Below are 23,997 nucleotides of genomic sequence, written 5' to 3' on the forward strand. Positions count from 1 at the left end.
AAATTCCATAGCCTCTTCCACTACATACCTTTCAACAATTGATGCTTCAGGTCGATAAGGATTCTTAGAATAATCTTTTAAGACTTTCATGTATCTCTCAAATGGATACATCCATCTTAGAAAAACAGGGCCGCAAAGCCTTATCTCCCTCACTAAATGAATGATCAAATGCACCATGATATCAAAAAATACTGGAGCAAAATGTATTTCTAGTTGAGACAAAATAACATAACCCTCATTTTCCAATTCGTCCAATTTCTCTATATCAATGACTTTGCTACAAATAGCATTGAAGAAGATACATAATCTAGTTATAGTGCTCCTCACATCATCTCTCATTGTGCCTCAAATAGCCACTGGTAATAGTTGTTGCATCAGTACATGATAATCATAAGACTTCATTCCTATTAACTTCAAATCGTGCACTAAGACAAGCCTTTTCACGTTAGAAGAATACCCCTGGGGCACCTTGATGTCATGCAAACACCGACACAAGCTTGTTTTTTCGACTTGAGACAATGTGTAGGCTGCAGGTTCCATATAAGCCTGCTTACCACCCTCTCTTAATTGTGGATGTAAGCGCTCTCGTATTCCCATTTCAGCCAGATCAAGTCTTGCGTTAATTTCATCTTTAGTTTTTCCAGGTATGTGCAAAAGAGTACCGATAAGACTATCACACACATTTTTTTCCACAGGCATCACATCAATACTGTGTCTTATATCAAGACTATGCCAATATGGAAGATCAAAGAAAATAGACCTCTTTTTCCGTATGTTTTTCTCACTTGTACCTTTTTGAGTCTTACCGAAGATGACATTAATTCTTTCTACTCACTGGTAAACTTCCTCTCCAGTTAATGCATTTGGAGCCATGCCATGCTCTGGTGAGCCATTCAAAACCTTTTTCAATCACCAATATGGGTGGAACCGATCAAGAAACCTCCTGTGACTGAGATAAACTGTCTTCCTTCCGTGCTTAAGTTGGTGGAAGTATGTGTCTACTTCACATATAGGACATACTTTATGCCCCTTCACACTGTATCTTGATAGATTTCCATACGCAGGAAAGTCATTTATTGTTGTAAAGATCATTGCACGTAGCTTAAAGGACTCCTGCTTGTATGCATCAAACACATCCACGCCTTCTTCCCATAACATCTTCAAATCTTCAATTAAAGGTGCCAAGTAGATATCAATATTGTTTCCTGGTTGTTTCGGTCCTGAAATCATCATAGAAAGCATCATGTACTTGCGCTTCATACATAACCAGGAAGGTAGGTTGTAAATCACCAACAGTACTGGCCATGCACTATGTGTGCTATTAAGAGTACTGTAAGGGTTGATTCTATCTATACAAAGGCCAAGGCAAAGATTTCTTGGTTAAGACCAAATTTTGGAAATATTTAATCTATGTTCTGCCATTAAGGAGAATCAGCAAGGTGTTGAAGATAGCTTCCATATGATATTCTCTCATCAAAATGCCATCTTAACTTTTTTTGCTTCTATTGCATTAGAAAATAAGCACTTAAATCGTGGTATTATCAGAAGATACCATAACACCTTCAAAGGTTTCCCTTTCCTTGTTTCATCATCACCATCATAGTTACCAGCACAATCCATGTTCTTTTTCACTTTATATCATGAAGTTTTACATTTTGGGCACTCACGTAGACCAGCATACTCTTTTCTGTATAATACACAGTCATTAGGACTAGTGTGTATCTTTTCATAGCCCATACCCATCTGAGACAAGATTTTCTTTGTCTCATACACACGATTTAGAAGAACGTTATCAATTGGAAGCATATCACTAATCAATTGAAGCAACTCTGTGAAACTTTTGTCAGTCCACCCATTATTTGCTTTTAAACTGAACAATTTCAATACAATTGTCAATCGTGTATACTTAGAACACCCAGGGTACAAAGGCATCTCTGCATCACTCTTTAAGTTATCATTTGCATGTGATCGCGAAAAGAACTCTACCCTTACCTCATGAATCATATTGCTTATTCTGTCATTTATATCATCCATAACTTCCTCTTCTTCGAGTACTGAACTTGTTCCTACTTCACTATGCCATATCCATTTTGTATATCAAAGATTTATACCATCACAAAGCAGGTGATCCCTAATATCATCAACACTTAGTCGACTCTCATTTAAACACTTGACACAAGGGTAAAAATACATTCCGTTATTGCTAGGAGCAATCTTTTTAGCAAATTCAATAAATTGTTCTACTCCTTTCTCATATTCATCACTTGTTCTAAAAGCATTCATCCAACTATGATCCATTCCATTACTACCTAAGGAATTTTGAACAATTTAATTCCATTTAGCACAGTCCCAATAAACATAAACCAAATTCAAAACTAATGATATCAATTGAATCCGATTCATTCCAATTACAACATAAAACATCTCATAATAACTCTATCATCATGCCAATTCCTAAAATTTAAAAAGACATAAAAATTACTTTTACAAGTAGTGGAAATTTTACATATAACATAACAAAAATTCAAAGATTATGAGAACAAAGCTTTCCATTGACAACTAGTTAATGCATAACAATCTTTTTAATCTTCAAATCCATTATCCAATTAATAAACATCCAATTTTTAAAGCTTCCTCTTGAATGTAATCAACATTCTAATTCAATACATATAGAAAAATTCTTGTTTAGACATTTTGACAAACACTTTTTATGTATTAATTTTCAAACAAGTTAGTTAATAAGGATTTCAAACTTCAAATCCATTACCCAATCAATATAAACAAATTTCAACCTATCTAAATGTATTTTTCATTAATAATTTAATGTATACCCAATCCTTAATCTAAATTCAATACATATAGAAAACTATCTAAATGCAATCTCTCTTAGGCATTTTGACAAACACCTTATATGCATTATTTTTCTAACAAGTATTAACAAGGCTTGAAACCTCTAAATTTTCTACCCAATCAATATATACAAATTTAAAACTATCTAAACACAATTCTTCAATAAAAGTTTAAACAGAAATCTTAGAAACCAACTCAAAATTCCTCAAGTCACACAAACCGACGTACAACATATTAAACCCACAACACAACCGTTGAATGAACTTATCTTCACTGCAGGTTGAAACTATTCTGGCTTGCCTTCAAATCAGAGAGTATCACGGGCCTGGAGAGAGGAGGAGCACAGTGAGCTGCTGTACATGTGAACTTCACTGCTTCAGCCTTGAGCGAACGACGACGATCGCAGCTGATGCAACACGAAAATGGCAGCTGATGCAGAACGACGGCAATGGAAGGAGGGCTAGCTGCAGAATAACAACCTTGAGAGAGCTGAAATGAGAGGGAGAGTTTCAGAGTAGCTCACGGCTGCTACAGGTAGAAGACAAAAATGAGGAGAGAGCGAAAAATCAAAGTTCACGCGCGCTAGCTGCAGGCTGGTGATGGATATGAAGCTGATGAGTGCAATTTTTTTTAAAAAAATAAGCCACTTCACATCTGTTTCTCTAAAAACAGACATGAAGTGATGTCTGTTTAAAAACATAAACATGAGTTCACGTCTATTTGTGATGAACAGATGTGGCTTCACGTCTGTTTTCTCTAAACAAACGTGAACTCATGTCTGTTTTCATTAAACAGATGTGAAATCATGTTTATTCTTATTAAACAGACATTCACGTCAGTTTCGTGTAAACAGACATGAAGACTATATATTTCTCCTCTGTTTTACAAAACTGACATAAATGAGGGAGGTAAATAACACATTTTATTGGAGTGTCACCAATGTCGATCGTCGCGCCAAACAGCCAGTAAGGGCTATAAGCGTGCTAGTAGCATTTTAGTGCCAATGAGTTATCCATGCTTGAGTAACCAGGCCTTTGTATCACTAATATGAGGGTTCTCATCAAAAGAGCATATATATAACGGCCTGAGAAAGTTAAAAAAAGGGAGATGAAAAAAAAAAGAGAAAAGCAAAAAAAGAAGAAGAAGAATGACCCAATTCAAATTTAATTTAGTTTATTGCATTCCATTATACTTTTTCATTGATTCTCTTCATTTCCTAAGATGTTTACCTTTGTTTTCCCAAACACTCTATCCTTTCTTTCTTTACTTTAGCCCTATTACGACCTAATAAAAGTCCTTTTGATTTATGCTAGTAATTGCTTTATGATTAGTGGAGAATTTAGACTCTTGTCAAGCCTATGGAAAGAGAATTGGATAGGATGGTTTTGAGTGCAAACATAAGCCAATACACTTTTGAGTGATGAGTGACATACACATTAACCTTGGTGAGGGATTTCTAACTTAGATTCCCCTTTGTCAACTAAATTGCCATGATGTTTGTTTTCTTGACTCATGAGAAGATTACTTGGATAAGAGAGATATTGAATGCTTTGACTTACCTTTTGCTTGTGATTAGAACATTCACTTTTGTTTAATTTTCTTTTGTTTTTCTTATTGCTCTTTGGTCTTCATTTGCTTTGCCCCAGAGTGCAAAGGCTAAGTGTGGGGGAATCGATAAAGCCCAATTTTTATATATTTTATCCCATAGTAATTCAGGATTTAAGTGATAATTTTGAGCTTAATTGGATTTTTATGCATAATTGGATTAATTGGTTGATTTTTGGATTTTGCAAAAAAATTGAGATTTTGGATTAAAAATATAAATATTTTGTGATTTTCTTTTTTTGACTTGGAGGTAATTTTTCCTATTTCTTTGGAAACAAGTCTCATATTTTTAGAAAGATTATTTTTAGAAATTTTTGCACTTTCTTGCCTAATTTTTGTGCATATCTAATATTTAATTTTTGATATATATATTTTATATTTGAATACAATCTACATTAATAGATGCACTTAAATTCTTGTAGGTCAAGAAAGCATACTGGAAATCCAACGGTGCAAGATTGTTTCTTGGGATTTAAGCACAATCCAATGGCTAATATCAAGTGAGCCAATTAATTACTAATGGGCTTAAACTTTAGATCCATAAAAATTTCCTTTTCTCCCATCAAAATAATCCCTTCAGACACGCCTAGCATCACTTTTCCTTCTGCATTCATACAATTTTAACATCAAATCCCCTCCTTCAACAATATTCCTCTAGCCTCACGCCCTCTCTCATATTTCATTGATTCCATTCCATATTCACCTAACAATTTCAATCAATTTCCTCTCCTTTCTCACTACACGGCCAAATTCCCATTCACACCTCGTCATTCATGGCTATGGCATCTAACAACTTTAGAGGAGGGGGCATTTTGATGGCAGCTTAAGCTTGCTTGGGAGACAACTTGGGGGGAGCATGGAAGAGGCTTGAGCCTTGGGCTAAGACTTGAAGACCACAAGGGAGTGATGTTCCATTTATCTTTTTAATTCAAGGACTTGAAATTATTTAGTTTTAAATAATTTTAAGTTGTATTTTTGTTGAGATAATTTAGTTCTAGATTGTCATTTTTATTCTTGGATTGGATTGATATTTGGATCTTATTTGTGCAGAGATACTTGTTGGAATTTATGTTTAGAACCTTTGCATTGTTAATTGAATTTATAATTGAGTTTTCATTATAAATTTAATTATCAGTGTCGTTTGAATTGCAAAATTTGGGTTCTTTTGCCTCTTAATTGTTTAATTAAGTTGGTTGATTATCTGATTGTTTAATTGGATAATTTCAAACATAATTTTCATAATTAATTTGAATTATTTTCATTGGTTTTAATAAGCTTAATTAACTAACCTCACACTGTTATGAGTTCTCTAATGGTTTAAGGGTTTTTGAAATTGAGGGTTTCCTTTATTTCAAGTAGGTAATTAAGTTTATTAATTCCACTATCTTATCACCTCCCTTTGGTCTAATTAACTGATTAAGGTTATGAAGGTTAAATTCATGCAAATCCTGAGTTGTCCCATCTACCAGACCTGAAGAGAAATTTCTGAATTTTTACTTGCTAATTCTCTTTGCTTTCTGATTAATTTCCTTTATTCATCATTTTTATTTTCCTTCTTAAAAAACAGCCCCCCCAAAAATTGCATTGCATTCATTTAGTTTAATTTAATTTTCATATAGATTTTAGGACATTTGCATCTTGCATTTAGAATTAAAATTTTGCATTTTAGTTTAGGTCCATTTTATTACATTTTTCATCACCTAAATTTTTACCTAAAGAAACCCATAACTTGCTCCTTGGAAGTAATGACCTAGGTTGATCCTAAACTACAAATTAATTAAGACCTAGTTTAATTGAGTGCTTTAACGACAGAGGAATCATTAGAGGTTATCCATAAATTCTGCACAAGCAGACATAGAATTTAAAAATGAAGTAATGTTGGTGGCCGAGCTACAACACCGCAATTTGGTTAGACTCCTTGGCTTCTGTTTGGAAAGAGGAGAAAAACTACTCATATATGAATTTCTTTCTAATAAAAGTCTTAACTACAAGTTATTTGGTGGGTTATAAGTGCTTTAGCATAATTAATTTGTGCTCTTTATGATCTCTCTCTCATTAAAGTTTAGGTGAATAATCTGTAAAAGATCAAATGCTAGTTCTGATATAAAGGGCAAGAGACATTAAAGACACAAACTTGTAAGTTGTTTGTCGTAGGACAAGATATCATGTTGATTTTGATTTCACAACAAATTTTTATTTACCAATTCTAAGATCATGTCAACATGAAATTGTAAATCCATACTGCGGTGCTCAACTAAATTGGATGTTGCATCGCAAAATTATTGTAGATGTGGATTGTGGCCTTCTTTATCTTCATGAGAATTCTCAAAGCAAGTAATATTCTTTTAGATGAAGAGTTGAATCTCAAGATATCCAATTTTGGCACATTACTAGAAAAATAACATTTAACATCACAAAATAACGATGATTAAGAAGAAAAACACTATGGCAAAAAAGGTGGTGGCATTTTTGTAAATAAGTAGCCTGACGATTGATTTTTCGCGGCAGTTATTAAGAAAACCGCCTTGGACATTAAAAATACTTTCCATGGCGGTTTTCTTAATAATCGCCATGGAAAGTTTTAAAATAAACCGTGATGGGGTCCGGTTTTACTCATTTTCATAGTTTCGTATCAGTGCACCATAGTCCCCCTCTGTCCCACTAGCAACAAACTTCCATTACCGGCCATTCCCCCCCTTTCCCACCGTTTAAACTCCTCCATTTAGCTTGTGGTGTCTTGCCGCCGTCCACTGCCATTTGAACGCCCATCTTCTCGCATTTGAATCGTCTCTACTGAGTGAGTATCCTCTTCTTTTATTCTTTTCAATTTTCTTGGTTTCTTAGGTGTTTTGACAATAAAAATCTGTTGTATTTCAAATGTGTTTGTTAGTTTTACATTGTGGTTGGCTTGCATTGTTGATTTTACATTTTTTATGTGTTCGAAGTACTGATTGGTGGCATTTGGTATGAGAAAACCTCAATTTCTTCTTATATATGGTATTAGAAACATGTTTAAATGTTTGAAGTTGATTAGTTTTGAATTTTTTGATTTTTTAATAATTTTTTATATTTATTTCCAATTTTTGGTAATTTTTTTGTAATAAACTTGAGAATTTAATAATAAATAATTTGTTTAGTGTTTTGCGAATTTTTTTTTCGTTATGAACTTTGATTGATGATAAAGTGTTGCTTAAAATTTCACTACAAATGGATATCATTTGTATTCCAGTTTTACATTCAAAAATTTTAGCTTTAAGAATCTTTATTCATTGAATTGGTTTGAAATTAAATTTTTATTTTGTTTTATTTGTTATATTTTTTTTTCAAATTTATCCTATCTTTAATTTGTTTATTATATTGTTAAGTTGGTTTAGTTGATTGATTGATTGATTTGGTTATTTTTTAAATAATTTGGGATTTGTTATAGGAAAAATTAGAATGGAGGACTTAAAGGGAATAATATTTTTACAAAAATTTACTTCTTTAAATATATATGTGTTTTAATTTATTTTTACAAAAATTTAAATTTTATATACAAATCTATGTTTATTTTTTCTATAAATTTAAATTAGAAACAAGTGTTTGAAGAGAAATTATATTTAATTAATTTAATCTTTTTATAGAACTTTATGCATGGTGAAATATGTCATGAAGAATAGTTTTATTTTTGGTTAAAATAATTTTTGTTTAATTGTTTTACAAAACTTATTTATGTTTGTTTGATTTTATATTTTTATCAATATTTTCTTTCATTCACTATATATAACAATTTTTAAGAAATTACTTAATCTAATTTTTAAAAGTAATCTGATTTTAAAATTTTGAGTGCGTTTTGTTTCTAATTTGGTGTTTGCATATTTAATTGTTTATTTATGGTCCTTTTAAATAATTACAATTTTTAAGATTCTTTATAATAAATATAATTTTTTCTTGGTCCTTCACTCTAATTTTCCCTTTGTTATATATTTAAGGGGAATTTCTATCAAATTTTTTATTTTTAAAAAAGAGACATTCCCTTTAATTTGTAATTAAGTGTTAGTCAATTTTAATTTAATATTTAATTATTTTATTATTTCAATATTTGAATTAATGAGTTAGAATTGAGCTTAACAACTATGTTCATTGACTCTATAAACAATAGATCGTAGTTGGATGAAAGCTAAGAGAATTAACAAAGAATATGAGGATGGGTTGAAAGGTTTCTTGAGTTTGCTCAGAGAAATGCCCCTACTAAAAGAGATAGATTATACTATTGTCCTTGTGTCAAATGCTTAAACAATAGTTGGCGGAGTATTTCTGAGATAAAAGAGCATCTTATTTATGATAGGATAAATTTATGGTATACAAACTGGATATGGTATGGAGATATTAGAAAGACTACACTGTCTGAAAAGGAGAAGGTTGTGAATGAAGACTTTGGTGATAGAATTTTGGATATGTTTTGTGACATAAGGTCTGAATCCTCTACACAGTTCTCTCCCACTTTTGAAACTTTATGTAGTGATGCGAAGATGCCTTTATATCTATAGTGTAAAGATGATTACACAAGGTTGACAATCATGTTGAAATTGATGAACTTGAAGGCAAGAAATGGTTAGACTGATGCTAGTTTCACAGAATTGCTTGAACTGCTGAGTGATATTCTTCTAAAAGGGAATTCACTTCCAAAACGAATGTGCAAGGCAAAGAAAATTTTGTGTATGATGGGTTTGAAATATGAGAGGATATATGCATGCCCTAATGATTGTATATTATTCAGAAATGAGTATGAAGGGTTGAATAAGTGCCTTAAATGTGGGACTTCAAGATACAATTTAAGAAAGATGATGGTGATTATAATGAGATGACCAAAGGTTCTCCTTTGAAGGTTCTGTGGTATCTTCCAATAATATCACGATTTAAGCATCTATTTGCTAATGTCACAGAAGCAAAGAACTTGAGATGGCATGTCGATGAGAAAATATGTGTTGGAAAGCTTTGTCACCCAACAGATTCTCCTCAATGGAAAACAATAGATCAAAAATTTTCTCAATTCGGTTGCAAGGCAAGAAACCTTCAGCTAGGGCTTTATACAGACAGAATTAATCCATATGGTAATCTGAGTAGCACACACAATGCTTGGCCGATGCTCCTTATAATTTACAACTTGCCTCCTTGGTTATATATAAAAAGCAAGTATATCATACTATCTTTGATGATCTCGGGGCCAAAACAACCGAAAAATGATATCGATATGTATTTGGCACCTTTGATTGAGGACCTAAAGAAATTATGGGAGGAAAGTGTTGATATGTTTGATGCATATAAGCAAGAGACTTTTAATTTACATGCCATGACTTCACTACGATAAATGACTTTCTAACATATGAAAATTTGTCAGGATACAGTGTTAAGAGGTATAAAACATGTTTGATATGTGAAGAAGGCACCTATTACATGCAATTTAAACATGGCAGGAAGACGATCTACCTTAGTCACAGAAGGTTTCTTAGTCAGCACCACCCTTACCTTAGGCCAAAGAAGGCATTTAACGACTCACAAGAATATGAAATGGCTCCAATACTATTAACTAGAGAATAAGTTTATCAATAGGTAAAGGGAATTAATGTGGTGTTTGGTAAAAAGAAGAAGAAGACTGTTGGTGAGAGGAATATGTGGGGAAAGAAAAAGATCTATCTTTTTCAATCTTCCATATTGGCAAAGTCTTGATGTGAGGCATGGTCTAAATGTGATGCATATGGAGAAGAATGTGTGTGAGAGCCTTGTTAGTACACTTTTACATATAAGTGGAAAGACTAAGGATAGAATCAATGCAAGACTTAGAATAAGAAAACTCCATCCACAAGATAGAGATGGTAAGAGGGCTTATTTACATCCAGCTGCACACACATTATCAAAAGAAGAGAAAAGAAGTTTCTATGATTTTGTTAATAGCATTAAAGTGCCACACAGTTATTCTTTTAATTTGAGCAAATTTATTTCAATGCAAGATTTGAAGATAACGGGGATGAAATCTCATGATTGTCACATGTTGATGCAACAATTACTTCCACTTGCTATTTGAGGCATTATGAAAACCGATGTGACAAGTATTATTACAAGGCTTTGTAAAGGTTATGTGATCCTTTCCTAATTGAAAATACACTTTCCTCTATCATTTTGTTGACATTATGGTCCACTTGATAGCTCATCTTGTGTGAGAGATAAGAAATTGTGGCCCTGTATGTTTGAGGCGGATGTACCCATTTGAGAGATATATGAAAATCCTAAAAGGGTACTCTAAGAATTTTTATCAGCCTAAGACATCAATTGTTAAGAGATATGTAGCTAAGGAGGCAGTTGAGTTTTGTAACGCATATCTTGATAGTGTAAAGGCAGTTGGACTTCCTCAATCTCGACATGATCAAGGGAGAAGCAAGGGAACACGGGGTGTTATAGTGAGGTCTATGTCAAGAGAAATTGTAATGCAGGCACATCTATATATTTTAAACAACACGGATGAAGTTTTACCTTACTTGAATACTCACAAGAATATGCCGAAGAACTTGAATCTAAGAAAGAACAATATGCAACTGGCTAATGAACATAATAAGTCATTTGTAGAGTAATTCAGGCGAGGTCAATATACCTGATAACCACAATGTCTCAGACGAGAAAACAAATATATTTTGCACGTTATAAGGAAGGGTAAGTATATTATCGTATTTGAGATACACAAGTTGTATGTATAAGATTATAATTAACATGGTTTGTATTTTACAGTTATTTTTAGACCCTAATTGTTTGTGTCCTTTTTTATAACAAAGTCTACTAGTTTGATTCCCTTTGTGGAAGTCCATCCGAAGAACCAGAGATGTCATCGACACGTTAGTTTATGTTTACATATTTATTACATGTGAAGTTTATAAAAACATGCTCTAATATCATTTTTTTAATTATTGATGGGGTTTTTCATAGTTTCAATGTTGTGGCAAAGAAGCAAAATAAACAACTACCAATATGGATTCTCCCAAAAGCATGTTGTTTTAAGCTAAATATATACTTTTAAATCTTTTTCAATAATTAAAGTGAATGTTTATAATCAAAGTCTAATATTCAATTTTATATTCCATTTTGTTAGTACTATTGTCAACAAGGGAGTGTTGAATGCGAATATTATGTCATCCGCTACATAAATGACATCATTGAGACACGGGTGACTGAGAAATTAGACGAGGTAAAGATAAGTTATATTGCATATAATTCTTCAATTCTTTCCACATTTTTGGTGAAGTTGACTATGTTATTTTTGATTTACAGGTATTTCAAAATGCTGCCTCATATCACATGGATGAAATCAACTTGATGAGGGACACTTGTCAATAACATTGCTACAGAATTTTGAAAGTTAGAGAAATAGTTAGGTTATTCCTCAAAAAATTCATTGTTATAGTTTTTCTCTTAGTTTCCCCCCTATACATGTTTCTTAGTTCTATTATGCAGACAGAATTCACTTGTTACTATTCTTTGAAGAAACATATTCCCTTGTACTTTGCTTCTCTACTTTAAGCTTTGTGCGAAATTTCAATGCTTGTTGGATGTATATATTAACTAGTTTGTTGATTATTTGTTCATGTGCTCATCTTGAAATTGTTCTGCATATTTTACACTGCTTAGATTTATTTGGAGTTGTAAATTGCAAGGAGGTCAAAATAAATTCACACAGTATTTTAAAAAAAATTGAATTTTTAACAACGGTTATTTGAATAACTACCATTAAAATAATTTGCCACAGCGGTTATTAACTAAACCGCAACTTTCCATAGCGGTTTTCTACGGTGGTTTTTTACAGAACCGTCGTAGAAAGTCAATTTTTCATGGCGCTTGTTTTATTTACCTTTCAACGTCGACTGTATCCACTTCACCTCCAAAACTGTCGTGAAAAACCCTCAATAACTGCCGTTAAAAGCCTTTTTGCTGGCAGTGGCATGACAAAATTTTTTTTGGATCAAACTTAAAATAACACTAGTGGAATTGTTGGAATCTTGTAAGTATAGTAGCTAGATGTCAAACAAGTTGTCAATAAGAAAGAAACTTGGGGATCATTAATAAGATAAGAAGAACAGCTCATTTTTAATTAAAGTTGTTGATATCGATGACACGCTGTGGTTATAGGCATATGACTCTAGAGTATGTAATGTATGGCCAATTTTCAATTAAATCAGATGTCTTTAGCTTCAATGTGCTAATACTGGAGATTGTGAGTGGGAAGAAGAACAGCATCTTTGATGAAGATAATGTACAAAATTTGAGGCTTACCGGAGATGAACACTTTGGAGTATATATAGTTCATCTGAGGCAACAAGATCAGCTGAAACAGGAAGAAACTATGTTGAAGCCTCAATAAATAAAGCCTCCATAGCTGAGCTTCATCCTCGCTAAATTTGGCCTTCGCCGGAAGAAAACCAAATGAAAGCTTGCAGTTCAACTAGACTGTATCTATATATATTGGCATAACGTGTGAAGTCTATAGAGATTTGAATTACTACCTCAGGTATTTAATATAAGAGTTAGTTGGGATTAGATTTGATCTTCAATATAAGACCTTAACCTACTTTGTCCTCTTTGAATTTATAATTTTCCCTCTTAAAGTATCCATATTAATTGTACATATCAAGGAAGTTACTATCAAGAAATAGTTTTAATGTACATGACGAAGTATGGTAGTTTAGGAAAATCTTAATACATATTTATTATAAATTACTAATTTAATTAATTTTTATAACATCCATAAATTAATTATCTACATATACTATGGACAAGAGTTAATATTTATACGTGATGAACGTCTGGCTTCTCTTGCCCAGCGTATCAGCTTGAATACACTAGTGCTTGAATGCACTGCTACTATCGGGAGTTTGTTAGAGAAACCTTGATATAAATTTAATTCATATTCATGATCTTGACAACTTTCTGATTTCTGATTCATGGACTAAAGTCCACTGACGAGACGTTAAATATCGAAGTGGTAGGGAAAAAAAACAAAAGCCGTATTAATTAATTAATTAATTCAACCAAAGGGATTTTTTTAACTATCTTCTCTACCTTTTCACTTAATTAATTTTGTTGATACATATTTTTTACTAAATTTTTAACAAATATACATATAAAATTTACAACACCCAATTTACTGAATCATATGTTCTGTAACAAATTTACATTTATTCATATGCAAGTTTTCAAATGCACATCAACATTTTAGTAACTAAGAATAACAAAATCTGCAAGTATAATGGATTTCTCAATAGATTTATCAAAAATTTTCTTATCGATGAAGCTTTTATCCTGATATTTTTGATTAATTTAATGCTTTCTCTTATGAATCAATAAAAGGCCTCTGATTTGATGCATATTAAATTGTTTATGGTTTCTTTTCTAGGGAGATGAATTGGTTTGATATTCAATATTTTTTTTCATCAATTCCCTATTTTTATTCAATATATGTATAAATTTGCAAAAATAAATTACAAGTGATAAGCAAATTTTTTGCAGTTGTAACAGTTAAAAATAATAAAATTTACAAAAGTCTGCATGAATAAATGATATTTTGATCATCTAGCATCAAAACATCATTTCACTTTCGTCTAATACTGCAATTGAACTTCATAATCTTTTCGAGCTGAATTGAATGGAAATAAAATCACGTAAATTGTCCTGTAATGAAATTTTCCATGAAAAGTCATGCAGCTTTTGGCAAGATGACTCTCGTACGTCATGCCAGAAAGGTCTACAAGACATTTTCTCTTCCTCTTGTAAACTAGGCAAGCGTATTATTGCTTGACTAACGCATGTACTTATGCAATATGCACTATGAAACGGTTGACGAAAAGCGATCTGATATTTAATAAAGGAAAAAAGAAAAGAAGGAATCATTATATTTTATTTATAATGGGTTAATATAATTTTTGGCTCTTTAAATTTATTCTCATTTTAATTTTGATCTCTTCAATTTTAAACTCTCAATTTGGTCCCTTAAATTTCTTTTCATTTAAAATATTAATCTCTATAATATAATAAAAACCTGGATCATTTTGCCTCTAAAATGATCAAAACTTATTATTTAAAATTTGAGGAACTAAAATCAAAATGAGAAAAAATTTAAAGAACTAAAAATTATATTAATTTTCTTATTATTTATGGGTCAAAGTAATTAAGAAAAAGAACAAATTGGTACGTACATCTGACGTGCCGTAACTCAGGGTCTTTAACATTGGGGTCGGTCTTCAACCACTTCCATTGCATTCAACCTTCGCTAATGCAAAAAATTGACCAGCAGATGTCTCATTACTCGTTAGTCTCCGTTAGACGACATGCCTAACTTTGCAATTTACCCATAATAAGTCAAGTCAACTCTGTGGATGATATTGACATTATTAATGAGATTGATGAGTACTTTACAACAGAAACCTCACAGAGCGAAACGAGATAAGAAATCTATGAAGCAGAGCTAAAGGCTTTAGACTTTAAACCTTCTCCGAATGCTATAACACCTTGACAAAGTTCAATGGCCAGAGCTTACTTAGCATTGCTTCAATTTCTCTGTGTTCTTATCACTCAATTATTATGTGGAGCCAGCAGCCAACCAGAATTTCTGGATCATTATTGCAGCAACAGCAGCAACACAGCAAATATCACCTACCAGACCAACCTCAATACCCTTTTATCAAATCTCGGTTCTGACACACAAATAAATTATGGCTTCTACGATCTCTCTTATGGTAGTTATCCAAATACAATATATGCTGTTGGGTTATGCAAGGGAGATGTTATGTCAGACTTTTGCCGTAGCTGCCTCAAAAATTCATCAGTCCTGCTGCCAGAGCTCTGTCCAAATCAGAAGCAAGATATTGGGATGTACGATGAGTGCATGTTATCTTACTCAGACACTTCCATATTAGGCAATCGGGTGGATCCTATTGCTACATTCTATATGTGGAACGCAAACTTTGTGAAAAGTTGGGATCACTATAATCAGGTCCTTACTGGTTTGCTGCAAAATCTAAGTAGCAGAGCTGCATCTGGTAACTCGAGTCTAAAGTTTGCTGCAGGAAATGAAGAAGGACTTGACCTTCAAAATATATATGCTGTTGTTCAGTGCACACCTGGTTTGTACGAGTCAGAATGCAATATCTGCTTGCTTTGGGCCATCTCAAAAATTCCAGATTGCTGTAATGACAGGCCAGGTGGTAGGGTTATTACACCCATTTGTAACTTCAGATATGAAAGTAGCCGCTTCTATGCAATTACAGCTGATGTACCCTTATCAGCTCCGTCGCCGCTACCGTCTCCCCCTCCCCCTCCACTGCTTACACGTCCATCACTTCCATCCGCCAACACAATATCTTCATCACCTCCTCCATATGCAGATACAACATCCTCAGAAGGTACTTTTATTAGCAGTTAAACCCCCAAAACTTCCCCTTTGTTGAGAATTCACATTCCAGCCGAGAGGAATGGGTGGTTTTTAGCAGATAAGTAAGGCTTCAAAATCAATATGCTTTTCTATTATCTCTCTTAATGAACGGGGATTTTTCTTTTCCAGGATAGAAATCACAAACTGTAATTGCCATTGTTGTGCCAACTTCTGCATTTGTTGTGCTGCTTATCTGTGTTTGGATTTTTGTAAGAGTAAAAAACCAAGGAAGAAAATTTCCAAGTAAGTACACATTGATATGTTGCTAACAGCCTGACAATGCTGAGCGAAGTCAAAATTTATTAAATGTCTCGTGGCTTTTTCTAGGCGTTTGTTCCGTAGAACTTACATCTTTAATTAAACACCATCTAAGGTAATGGCTTATAAACATATTTTGCCCAGGTGACATTGAAGCTGATGATTCAATTGACGTCACTGAGTCAATACAGTTCGAATTTGACAGCATCAAAGTTGCTACAAATAACTTCTCTGATCAAAACAGGCTTGGACAAGGAGGATTTGGACTAGTTTACAAGGTAGATAGATATAACACTCACAGTATTATGAACATAGCACCCCCGGTCAAATTTTGATACTTGTCATCCAACTTTCAGGGCAAGCTCTCTAGCGGAGAAGAGGTTGCAGTAAAAAGGTTGTCTACGAATTCTGGGCAAGGGGACATTGAATTTAAGAATGAAGTGCAAGTAATGGTGTCACATCTTACTTATATAATATCTTAGAGTCCACTTAGAATCCTTTTAGACCACATTGGATGGTCTTGAGCTCCAAAATCTCATTTAGGACATTACTTTTCCGAAATTACTTTTCACTGTGCAAATTTCAGATTACAGGTCCAACTTTGATAAATCATAACCAATTCTAGAAAAAATCGTATGGAGGTGTTCCAAAATTCTACGGAAAGCTCTTTCAATGTTCTTTGAGGGAAAAATATTCAATTGAACTTATCCTCACCCAAAACGTACAGTTTATTGGATTAAAATTACTGTTCATTTGGTAAAATCTGGACTTTCCAGATTCTGTGCCTCAACTTTGAAAATTTGTATCTCCTTGTATACACACCCAATTGAGGTGATTTACCACTTATTTTAAAGCTTGGGATGTGTACTATAATTAGACCAAATTTCGTAGCTTAATTCATTCATATGATAGGTTAAACTGAAGCTCGAATCTAACTGCTCCAGGACCTACGTTTTATCCCTTAACTAACTTTTGCTTTAATTCTTTTTATTTCTTTGACATACATAACATGGGCTTAATCTTTCTCATTCATACTCATATACTTTCATTCATGCCATAAACATTCTAAGCACATACATTGAATTGATGGCATTCATAACATAATTTACAATATAGGAGAATTATACATTGAATAATAATATCATTCATTAACATCAATAATTCTTCACTTTCTTCTCCATGCTTCTCATGCCATTAGTGCCCATCATTGATTGACCTAAATGGTTGGTTAGGGAGGGGGTGAGACTCGGGAGAATCTCAGTAGCAAACAATACCATATTAATCATGCTAGATGAATGCTCATGCACTACATGCAACTTGTTTATTCTCTTGTTAATTAATGACATACTAGCATGCTCAAAGCTAACTTCTTGATGCATGGCCATGGAGACATAATCTACTCATCATGAATAGCAATTACAACAGCTAAAACATGTCACAATGACATTCAAATAACATGTACACAGCAACACGCAAGCATACAACATCAAGCAATGACAATAGGTAAGTTCACTACCTTACACCTCAAGCTTTCCTCTTACTTCTCCTTTGACTCCCTTGACTTTCCAACCATGTGGGCATTCGGTCAACATCACCAAATATGCCCTTAGATTTTTCAAGGTCCTAAACATAGTCATAATGATCATACAATCCATTAGAACCACTAGATTATATAAAGTTCAAGACTAGCTCTCTTGAACCTCAACCCTTTCTCTTACTTCTAGGGTCTTCTTTCTAACTTTTCTAGTATAAACCTCATCATTTCCCATCCTTAAGATCTATTTCTTGTCAATTAAGACCACTTTAGATGGCCTTAGATTCAAGAAGATCAAATCTAAAAATTTTGCTTCACGGGTACTGTTCACGCAGAAATTCCAGAATTTTTGCTCAACTTTGAAAATTCATAATTAATTATAGAAAAATCAAAATTGAGTGGTTCCAAGTCTCACTGAAAGCTCCTTAAGTTAGCTTTAGATGAAAAATAGTTTCAGGAACCAATTCTATGCTGAACAGTACCATAATTGTACAGAATTCGACACTCTTCCAAAAGTTAAACATTGTTTCCAGATTTCAAATCCTAACTTTGAAAAATCACCATAAATCGTACACATATCTAAATGAAGTATTCTGCCCATGGATTTAAAGCTTACAGAGTGTAATTTAATCATGCCAAATTTTAGAATCAGATACGAAGAGTAGCTTATTCGAAATAGGTATCAAATCATCACATACCTTGATGATTTCTTGAACTTAGGTGGACTTTCTCTCACTAGAAATAGCTCTTTCTCTCTCTAAATGCAAGAGCGGCAGAGTTTCCCCTATAGTTCCTGCCTTGGCCGAAATGTGAGGGTAGGGAATGCCTATTTATAGCCAAAAATTTGACTTGAATGGACCAAAATGCCCTTGGTAGCTAAAAGAAGGAGTAAGGGCAATCTTGGAAGTTCAAGTGGACTTTTGCATCATCATTGCATCATCTTCTTGCATCATGCTTACCTCATTCTTCTAAAAGGTGCCATGTGTTGTAAACATGGTGGAGGAGAAGGGAGATTAGATCTTAGCCGTTAGATCAAAACTTAATCCTTAAGTTTTCTCTGAATTTACTTGGCCCACGTTTCTCTGACTTTCTTTATGGCCTTCCGGAACTCAGAAAATTCTTCTATCAGCTCCATAAATTCTTTTTAATTCTAGAAAATATCTATAAATTTTTTCAGGCCATAACACTTCCTTTAAGCCTTGTATAAAATTCATTTACTAAAATACCCTTTTATAAGTATAATTGGCTCTTTAATTTATTAAAGCCATTCCATTGGCCTTTCGGTTGTGGGACTAATTTTATAAATTAGTATAATCTTTTAATCATTTAACCTCATTTTTGTATATATTTTTGAGGTCTCTTGCTATTTTAAATAATTACCTCAAATAGTGTACTCTTTATCGGCCATAACCTCATAAATTCTATTTAAGCTATCTCAGAGGTATTTTTGTCATTTCTTTTCACAGAATAGTCTTAGAATATTATTTCCTATTTTCTAGGATTTTTTTAAAATTTTCTGTATACTCTTCCATTTTTACCCATGTTGGTCATAACTGCCGGAATTTACAATTTAGTCCCTGTTTGGACTTAACTTCATACAATCCTCTCTTTGAGGTTTCTAACTTAACCTTTGGCCTATATCTAGTCTCTTTTCTCTCTCTGAGCCTTCGAGACTTTACTGGAGCCTCTAACTTGATTATACTTGAGCCCCTGAAAACTTTTACTTTGCAGTTTAGTCCCTACTACTGCTTTGACTTCCTTTCTCATCTTTAGGACTTCTGCTTAAATGGGGTCTGGTAACCTATACAATTGAGGCTATTTTTGATACTTCTAGGTCTAAAAGTTGGGATGTTACAAATGGCCAGGCTTCAACACCGAAATTTGGTTAGACTCCTCGGTTTTTGTTTGAAAGAAAAGGAACGGCTTCTAGTATATGAGCTTCTTCGTAATAGAAGTCTGGATCATTTTATATTTGATAAGTTAGACATTCTATTTCTACATGGAAAATGAAATTCATTACCCTTTGTTGCAAGAATAAATGAGCAAATACCTAACTCTACTTTATATGATTATGTCTTGAATTGAGATATAGATCCGATTAGACGTGCACAATTGAGATGGGAAACACGCTATAAAATTATAGTAGGAATTGCCCGAGGCCTTCTTTACCTTCATGAAGAATCTCAACAACGAATTATTCATTATGATCTTAAAGCGAGTAATATTCTCTTAGATACGGAGATGAATCCTAAGATTTCAGATTTTGGCATGGCAAAACTATTTGTTATTGATCAAACTCAAGCCAACACAAATAGAGTTGTGGGGACCTAGTAAGTACAAAAACATGTCATATATTAGTTTCTAAATTTCATACAACAAACAGAAGAAGAAATTGAATATAATAGTAAAGAGAAGTGTAACATATTGTATTTGATCACTTTGACATGTAGTGGGTAAATAGCATCAGAGTATGCAAGGCATGGAAGATTCTCAGCGAAGTCTGATGTCTTCAATTTTGGTGTACTAATTCTAGAAATTGTGAGTGGCCAGAAGAATGGGGGGTCATAATATTGAGAATGCAGAGCATCTACCAAGTTTGGTACGATTTCAGCCTTTTCACTATTTATTTCTCCTTGGCTTTGAAATTCTTGAGAGTTTAAGAAATTAATCATCGTCCGCATGAAACTTAGAAGTTTCGAGCTAATACTTACCAAAATTCAGCAATTTTGTTGCAGGCATGGAAAAGCTGGAGGAAAGGGATGGCCTCTAACATTATAGATTCCACGTTAAAAGATGGTTCAAGAAATGAAATAATGAGATGCCTTCACATTGGTTTACTGTGTGTTCAAGATAAAGCTGCTGACAGACCAACCTTGGCTTCCCTTGTGCTTATGCTCAACAGCCACTGTTTCTCACTTCAAGAACCCATGAAACCTGCATTTTTTATGAATGACACAAGTTTATCAGGCAGACAATCTGAGGATTACAGATATAGTAAATCTGCAAAATCATTACCAGTGAATGAGGCCTCAATAACTGATATATATCCTCGGTAATTTGACTTGTAGAGGTGATACTCTCAATCAATATAGCTAAATGCTTTAATCCACCCCCCCCCCCAAAAAAAGAGAATGATAGAGTTTTGTGATTTGCATAAACAGGTAAGGATGCGATGTATTTTAGTTCAAAAGTTCTCTGTATTGCAAGTAGAGAATTTCATGTCATGGGAACAATGCGGATAAAAACAGCATTGATTCTCATTATTCAAGGTTAGTTGACTTGCAGAAATTGTCGCTTTTTGTATGAATACTTATGCTTAATAGAATCTCACTTGTCTCAAGCATTAATTTTCAACAAACCTGGTAATTGTTATTTGTTCCGCAAGCTATCTGCATCCCATCAATTCAGAGTTATAGAAAATGTTTGGTAACGATTTATTATTTGTTGGAAGGCCATTTGAATCTGCCAAAGTCAATGAAGTGCTCATACAAACTGTCGATAGATATTGAGTTCCCCTGTGTTATATAATAGCAACTAAAATAATCTGGTTGGTTCATCGTATCTAAACAAAATATTGGCACCCAAGTTTCCTTTACTATTTTTTAAGCATAAAATTAAAACCTTGTATAAAATTAAAAGACTAAAAACATATCTTAGTCTAAATTTTTTTTGCGGTTCTTCTATATCCAATTGATAGCTGAAGGATTTAACTTTTTATTCTTGATTTGATATACGTTTTTCTATTTCCTTCCTTTCCAATAATATCTCTCACTCTCAACTTCGTTTCTTATATGGTGTTTTTTCTATCTTGTATTAATTTCATTTTTTCTTTCTTTATATATACCCACAAACATGCACAATTTTGAATTTTCATAAAAAATAATAAAATATCAACCATATACACTAAATTTAACAGTATATTCGTTGCGCCCCCAGTGTTCTGCAGAAAAATAGAGCAAGAAGACAACTGCAAACATGGTTAAGAAAGTAGAAACTTCGGCACCCTAAGCTCAAAGAAACTTCATTGCCGAGAAACCATTCAGTGCATGATGGTGACGATCCCTATCAAGTTTCCGGGAAAATTCTACAACAGAGAAGCTACTACACATTTCTCCATTGAAGTTGTTATGAAAGCTCATTTTTTTCCCACTAGTCATCTCTCTGGATGGCAATTTGTATAGTTTCTTTTACCCTCTTTTCTCTCCTTTCTCATCTTCTCTTTCTCCCCGCCTTCGATCCTCCCGATTTCCAACATAGCCACTGTTTCGATTCGGAAAGTCACCACACAAATAGAAGCACGTATCAAACTAACAAAAATCAGCAACTATGGCTTCGTCAATATCTCTAATGGCCAAAATGCTGACGGGTTAATGCGATTGGGCTCTGCAGAGGCGGGGTTAAGCAAGAAGAATGTCGAAGTTGCCTCATGAATGCCTCAATTCTTCTCCCAAAGTTGTGTCCAAATCAGAAGGGAGCAATGGGAAACTGTGGTACTCAACTCAAGAGTATTCGATATCAGAGACGGCGGAATCTGATTCTTCGTCCCATTTAACAGCAGCTATCAATCTTCTGTCTCTTATTCTCTCATATTGAGAATGCCAGGGAGGTAGTATCACATTACCCCTTTTATGATCCTGCAACTGATGGCTCACCAAAACCTTCTTCTCCAGCGTCAGCCTCTCGAGGTACGTACCAGTCAAATTATTCTGCGAAAATTTGGTCCCATAACTAGGTGATGAAGTTTGATGGAGAAATTGTGATGTAATTAGAAAATTTGTGAAAAATTATTCTCTTTTTTTATGCACATCTTACAAGAATATAGAGATCAGAGAAGCTTTGGGCTCTGCTTCTTTGAGTCGGCTTTCAACTCTCTGTTTCTCTGTAATCTTCATCTCCTCAAACGATAACTTTTTGGTGGGGCTTCCCTTTCCATATATGGGAGGACAGGATGCATATCTTAAAAGATACCAGCATGTCATATTAGGATTCAAGATTTAATGCGCTAGGGGATTTTTTCATGGAAACCTCTTTTCAGGAAAGATCAAGACATTACTAACAGGTTGTCGCTATAGTTGTGCCAATTCTTGCCTCTATTGTGCTGCTTTATATTGTTTGGATCTTTGTACGAGCAAGAATGAACCGAAGAAGATATAAATCAAAGTAAGTTTACATATTCTGTCATCGCAAACCATATAAATGCAAATCAAAACATTAAATTTCTTGCAGCTTTTGAAAAGAGATAGAAAGAAGAGGAAAGTAAGACCCACTTGACCAAAGTAAGTTGTTGTCGCTATGAAGCTTCTGGAGATGGGGTTCACCTTTTCTTTTATGCTTGTGCCTTCCATTTCTCCTGCTGGACGTCTGGGAATTAAAATCCATTATTCATTAGGATCCTATTTGGGAAGGAGAAGTAGAAAGAGAAAGAATTGAGTCACACTTTCCTCCCCTTTGTTTTCTGTATTTGATTTATTCACTCATACAAAACTTGATCTTGATACATTATGAACAATTATAAGCCCATTTAAATTCTATCTAAGGAACTAGCTTAAATTCTATTTTCTAGATGAATCTGAAAGTTGACAGTGCAATTGGACTTGCTGAGTCAATACAATGTGTACTTGAGACCACCAAAGCTGCACCTCATAAATTCTCAAATGAAACTAAGCTTCGACAAGGTGGATTTGGACAAGTTTACGGGGTAAAGAAAGAGATAAAACTCATGTTGAAGGGGCTGTTCGCGCGTACATTGATGCGTCCTGGTTGACTTCAGGGTGGGCTCTCCAATGGATAAGACATTAATTGCAGTCAAAAGATTGTCTAGGAATTCTGGGCAAAGGAGATATTGGGTTCAATAATGAGGTGTTATTGATGGGCCCAACTTCTGCATCAAAATTTAGATAGACTCATTGGTTTTTGCTTGAAACAAAATGAACGGCTCTTAACACGAGTTTCTTCCTCATAGAAGTCTTGATTACTTCATATTTGGTAAGTCTTGAACGAAAAATTCATTACTTCCTTGCTTTCTTGCATGACTAAATTTATGAATTTTTATGCTCCATCATCACTACACTTTAAACTACGTTATTTTAAGGGAAGATTGTCCATAAGTCCACATAAAAAAGATTAAATATAAAGAGGTCAAGTGAAATTCAATTTTTAACAAGTTATACAAGTTTGATTTGTAAATGACGCAATTTGACCCGTAAATGTACAAGTTTAACTTGTAAACATAAATTGTTGAGTTTGTCTTGTAAATACGAATTTGTTGTTGAGACCTTCTTACATTTAATTTTCTTAC

At 33.6% G+C, this 23,997-nt stretch overlaps 1 pseudogene; it reads left to right on the forward strand.

Annotated features, from left to right (window-relative positions):
* The first annotated feature begins 14,998 nt into the window (after nucleotides 1-14,998).
* LOC114748602 (putative receptor-like protein kinase At4g00960) lies at nucleotides 14,999-20,755 on the forward strand (annotated as a pseudogene).
* The last annotated feature ends 3,242 nt before the right edge of the window (nucleotides 20,756-23,997 follow it).

This window comes from Neltuma alba, unplaced genomic scaffold (genome assembly GCF_004799145.2).
Source record: "Neltuma alba isolate B1F8T4 unplaced genomic scaffold, ASM479914v2 tig00005754_pilon, whole genome shotgun sequence".
Lineage (NCBI taxonomy): Eukaryota > Viridiplantae > Streptophyta > Magnoliopsida > Fabales > Fabaceae > Neltuma > Neltuma alba.